This window comes from Cannabis sativa, chromosome 6 (assembly GCF_029168945.1).
Source record: "Cannabis sativa cultivar Pink pepper isolate KNU-18-1 chromosome 6, ASM2916894v1, whole genome shotgun sequence".
Classification (NCBI taxonomy): Eukaryota; Viridiplantae; Streptophyta; class Magnoliopsida; order Rosales; family Cannabaceae; genus Cannabis; species Cannabis sativa.
This window is the reverse complement of record NC_083606.1, coordinates 69,231,343-69,237,342: the sequence shown is the minus strand read 5'-3', so window position 1 is coordinate 69,237,342 and position 6,000 is coordinate 69,231,343. Positions and strand designations below refer to the sequence as shown.

Here is a 6,000-nt window from a genome sequence, read left to right as displayed (position 1 = left end):
TACAATCAACACTCTAAAATTTTATAAATTTTGAATTCAAATTTAATTATTTGATTATATATAACTGAGAACTGTTTGGTTAAATTGATAAAACTGTATTGATTAAATTTTACTTTAGGGTACCAAATATATATAATTTAAAAATATGAGGTATCAATTAAGTATTATTGAAAACACAGAGTACCAAATATGTTTTTCATGAAAACACAAGGTATATTCCCTTAAAAATACTCATGAACTATTAAGATTGTTGAATTTAAGAACTTTTGTCCAATTTTAGTAAAAAAATTTTAATATGGATGAAAGTTAGTACATATCAAAGTTCAAGGGGCATGATTTGGTAGATATCAAAGTCTGGAGAGCATGATTTAGTACATAAATAATCACTGAAACAGTAAAATTGAATAAAATTAGATAAAAGACCTTAAATCTAATTAGTTCAAGAAAATTTTTAACAGCTAAAAAAAATTAAGAGAATATACATGTCAAAATTCTGGAAAAAAAATTCTGGAATTTTAACATATGTTTTTCATCCCCGTGAGTCAACGATAACTAATAATGGGGGAACATGGTTCCTGAGTTCATGATTATATCCATGGCTTCATTGAAGATGATTGTGAACTTAAACTTGATTGCATATAAATGGAAGCAACACTCAGAATCAGAAGTGGTCCACGTGTCCACAAATCAACCACCATCATATTCATACACAGAGAAAGCCCACTACAACACATTGTTCATCACTAAATGCTTCCTTTTTTTTACACAAAAGGGTCTTTTTTCTTGATTTTGTAGTTTCATCATTCTCACATGGCAACCCCTCCATGGATTCATGGCTTCTTTTCTTTTTGTATGTGTCAGTCTTTGATTGTTCTTGGTCTTGCTTTTTCTACTAGCAATGTGAGTAAAGAAGTCAACTTTATCACTTTTTTTGGTTCTCAAGTATTACTATATCAGGTGTTTGATCAAATGCTTTAATGGGATTTCAAGTAGTAATCCATTAATTGCTTTAATGGGTTTTCTTTAATGTTTGAAAAAAGAATTGGGTTTGATTGTTCTGACACTGACAGGTTCATATTGTGTCCATGGGGGCAATACAACATGGTGGACCTGAGCTTGTTTCTGAACTCCACCATGATATTCTTTCAGATTTACTTGGAAGGTTAAGTATAATTATACACTGCAAGAATTAATTTAGTCCTTAAAGCTTGTCATGTTGAATTAGCTTACATTAACAGCAAACAAGCTGCAAAGGAATCAATTCTGTACAGCTACAAGCATGGATTTTCAGGGTTTGCTGCAATCCTAACTCAATCTCAAGCTAAGCTTATTGCAGGTGTTACAATGTTGGTGAACTACAACTCTGTTTTCATGGCAAACACACTGCTAACAATTATCTCTATTTGACATTTTTTTCTTACTGTTAAATATATATTCATATGCAGATTTTCCTGGAGTTGTTAATGTGATTCCAAATAGAATTTTTTCTCTTCACACGACCAGGAGTTGGGATTTTCTGCAAGTGAATCAATTTGAGATGTTGGTGTTGAGATTTTCATTTGCAAACATTCACATCATACTAATTGGTGTTGAGATGTTGATTATGAATCTTAACATCGAAAATTCTATGCCACAAGAAACTTTTTACGCATCATTTTGAACTTATGAGTTAGTTTTCTCATACAGGGTCAGGCCCAAGGAAGGATCTTGGCAAATTCTATCCTATTGTGTATGGAGAAGACATTGCATCTATTGGTGTAGCTGAAAACAGTGCTGGGTATAAACACCTAACTTTTCTTTTCATTTATCTTACATCCAGAAAATACTAATGCAAATTATTCTTTATCTGCACTATTTACAGAAGCTGTGATTTCGGGACTCTAAATGGTACTTTAGCAAGAGGAAAGGTGGTTCTTTGTTTCCAATCTCGATCACAGAGATCGGATTTTGTTGCAGCAAGAACAGTGCTTAGTGTTAAAGGTGTTGGTGCCATTTTTGCTGAGTCTTCCAGCAAGGATGTTTCTTCATCTTGGAATTTACCCATGTTCGAGTTGATTTCACAACCGGGACAACTATACTAACAGACACAGAAACAACGAGGTAGTCCTTGCTACAACAACTTTATTTATTTCATGCAGAATCTATTCCTTGTTAGATTGAAACTCGCAAACCAAATCGAACTTTCCATTTCTTGATTTTTCAATTTCTGTATTCCATTATGGAACTCAATTTAGTTTAAAATAAATCCAATGTTGTCACCCTTCTTAGAAGTTTCTCTTCAATTAATGCTCTTATAAAGTTTTCATGTTTCAAACATCAATAGATTCAAGTTGCCCAAAGACTCAAATAGTTTGATATCATGATAATGTGGAACTCTATATAGGAACCCTGTTGTGAAGTTTTCTCTGACAAGAACAACATTGGGACAAGAAATATCCCCAGAAGTGGCATTTTTCTCTTCTAGAGGACCAAGTTCAATCTCTCCTTCTGTTTTGAAGGTATTTTTCATTCATACACTTACACAAAACTTATGTATACACTTCCAAGTTTAAAGCTTTTAATTTACATTATATTGAAATCTTCTATGCAGCCTGACATTGCTGCTCCTGGTCTCCTACTGCTTCACCATTGCAGCTCCATGCCTCTGGTCTCCCACTTCAGTTCAAGATCGAATCTGGGACATCCATGTCCTGTCCACATGTTACTGCTGTTGTAGCCCTTCTCAGAAGCACCTATCCAAATTGGAGCCCGGCTGCAATAAAATCTGCACTAGTCACAACAGCCTCTTTGGAGCATGACTATGGCCAAAGTATTGTAGCCGAGGGAGCTCCTCATAAACTCGCCGACCCTTTTGACTATGGAGGCGGTCATGTCAACCCCAACAAAGCCATCTATCCCGGTCTTATATTTGACTTAGTAACCTCAGATTATGTTCATTTCCTTCGCACAATGGGCTACACCAACACTGCCATTAATCTTGTAACTAGAACTGTTACAAATGTAGGTCCAGTGAATTCGATTTACATAGCTCGTGTTCAAACTCCATTCGGGGTTTCTGTGAAAGTTAATCCGTCGGTTTTGGTGTTCAATTCTTCTGTGAAGAAGCTTAAACTTAAGGAAGATACTCCTTTGGAAACTTGTTCTGGGAAGATGGTTGGTTCTCATGTAGTGAGAATACCTTTGGTAGTTAAAACTGTCATTAGTCATATTTTTTCAGAGACATGATGATAAACTTGGTTGGAATGTATTAAATATTGTTAGTAATTTGTGGACCCAAGTCTCATGTTCCTTGCAGAAATCAATTATGAAATGTACATAAGTTGGTAATTTTCATAGCAAGGGGGGTTATAGTAGGGTATACCTTACAAATAAGGTACATTTAACTATTAAATCAATGAATAATGATTAGACTATAGATGCACTTAGTAGTTAGTACCCATATTTATTCTGTATTTAATTATACTTTGGTATTTAAATAAAAGATTTAGTATAAGTTAGGTATTTTCGGCACGAATATCTATTTAAACTATTATGTGACGTTAGCATTTAATAAAGGTATAGTGCAACTAAAAGCTATTCTTAGGAATTTTTTTCTGTACTTATATTTAAAGGATAATTACATAGGACACTATTTTTGTTTTTTTGTAAAAATTACATTTTTACGTGAATATTTTTTTACATTTTTACGATTTTTCATAAAAACATCACAAAAACAACAAGAAAACTAAATAAAAATAATATGAAAATAACATTTAAATAACAATAAAATAACAACAAAAAATAACATACAGATAACAAAAAAATCAACAACAAATTAACAAAAGTATAACATAAAAAAACCATATTTTTCGTAAACAATATCAAAAAAATCGTAAAAATATTTAAAATTTTGTGAAATCGTATTTTTTTATATTTTGTTATTTTTGTGTATTTGTGATATAATCCCTAAATTTAATGCAATTTAAGTATTTTCGCAGTTAATATCCTTTATTTTTATTTAATTAATTAATATTAATTTGTAAACTTTAATAATTAATAAGAACACATAATTTTTAGTGTGATATTTAAGATCTTAGGTTATATACAATAGAATAGCATAATATGAAAAAAGAAAAAAAAATAGAATAATTTTTTTAATTCATTATATGTTCCATTAAATATGTATAATTTGAGTATAGAACATGTTAATAATCCCAATTCTATATATAATTCCCTAATCGATTAGATTCTATCAAAAAGGTTCGGAGGGTTAAATTTTTTCACGATAAGTGGGGACATCAGTACCTCAACAATCTAAAAAGACCAATAACGATACTTAATAATAATAATAATAAAAAACAAAATTATCTATATATTTAGAGAATATATATTATGTTCTTAAGTGAGTTTGAACTCAAAACCCTTATGTTACATAGCATAAATACAATCTCTAAGTTCTAAGTTCAAACAACTGGTTAAGAAAAGAGTAAAAGATGAAATATCTATTTGGGTTAGAAATGTCATTACATCAACTTCTTCAATTTTTATTTAAATTATATTTTAAAATTTTCATAACTGTATTTTCATTAGATTTTTTTAATTAAATTTTTCATTTAGTAGATTGAAGAAATGGCTGCCTGTCCACCAATAATAATCTCTTAAATGCTTAATTTTCCAACTCACCAACTTGAAGAAGAGTATAAGGAAATTGAAAACATGAAACTTCTAATTTGGCTTTGGCCTATAGTAGTGAGTCATTTTCTACCCTATTTTCTTCTACTTGTCAATTTTATACAAATAGATAAATTGCTTTCTTGTAATTTAAAATGGAGAAAATATATACAAGTCTTAAAGTTTATGGATATAAGTCTTTTCTAGGAAATCAAAATCATATAAAACACGTATAAATTTTTAAATTGTACATATTTATCACTTTAAATTAAATTTTATCAATTTAACTAAATCATATTAGTTATATATAATCAAATAATATAAATTTAAATTGAAAATTCATAAAATTTTAAACAGTTTGATTGTATTAATAAAAAATTATCAAAATTAAAATTTAAATTTAAAATACTAAATATGTATAATTTTAGAATACAAGATACTAAATAAATATTATTAAAAATACAGAATACATAATTTATATTTAATAAAATACAAGATACCAAATATATAAACACCCGATCAAAATCATATAAAACATATATAAAATTTTCCTCACTCTTAATTGGTAATTGGCTATAATGGAATGGAATTACAACAATACCCCTTAACCAAAGCCAAGTTTTCCAATATGACAAAGTTGGTGATTGTCTTTCCATGTAAAAAACAAGAATAAGAAAGTACCAAGAAAGAAAGACTTGTAAAAATTGGTGGATTTTGGTTCTTTCATTGGAAATTGCTTCACTTCTTATATATTTCTTACTTTGACATGTCTTTATTTGCAGGAATCTTAGAGTACAGAGCACTGTCTCCCAAATTAACTTTTGACACTTCAATTTTGAATACATGCATAAGAGAAAATGAAAAAATTCTAAAAATTATTCATGCTATATATAAATATTTGAAAATAAAATAAAATAAAATAAGCCATTAATAGATTACAGATATCCCCATACATTTTATATTCCTTTTGGTCGTACAAATTTGAAGTCTCAATATTGATAAAAATATAATTAGCCAAAAAAAGAAAAGTTACAATATATGTATTATCCATTATAATTATATGGAGATATAAACTATATTTGTAAAAAAAAATTAAACAAGTATTCTTGGAAATTTTTTAACATTTTAAAAATATTTTATAAAAACAACGTGATCATAAAAATAACATACAAATAATAAAAAAATTACTGTAAAAAAATAATAATAAAACAGATTCTAGTCTTTTATTGTTAGAGAGTCTCACATTGCTAATGTGTGGAAAGATATAGAATATATACGAGGAATGGGCTACTCCTCCCATTGCCAATTAATTTTGAGATGAAATTTCATTTATCCTATCCCCAAATTTTA

The 6,000-nt window shown here is 29.0% G+C and overlaps 1 pseudogene; it reads left to right on the top strand.

The window, feature by feature from the left end:
- Positions 1 to 490: 490 nt before the first annotated feature.
- Positions 491 to 3,298, top strand: LOC115695986 (subtilisin-like protease SBT3.6; annotated as a pseudogene).
- The last annotated feature ends 2,702 nt before the right edge of the window (positions 3,299 to 6,000 follow it).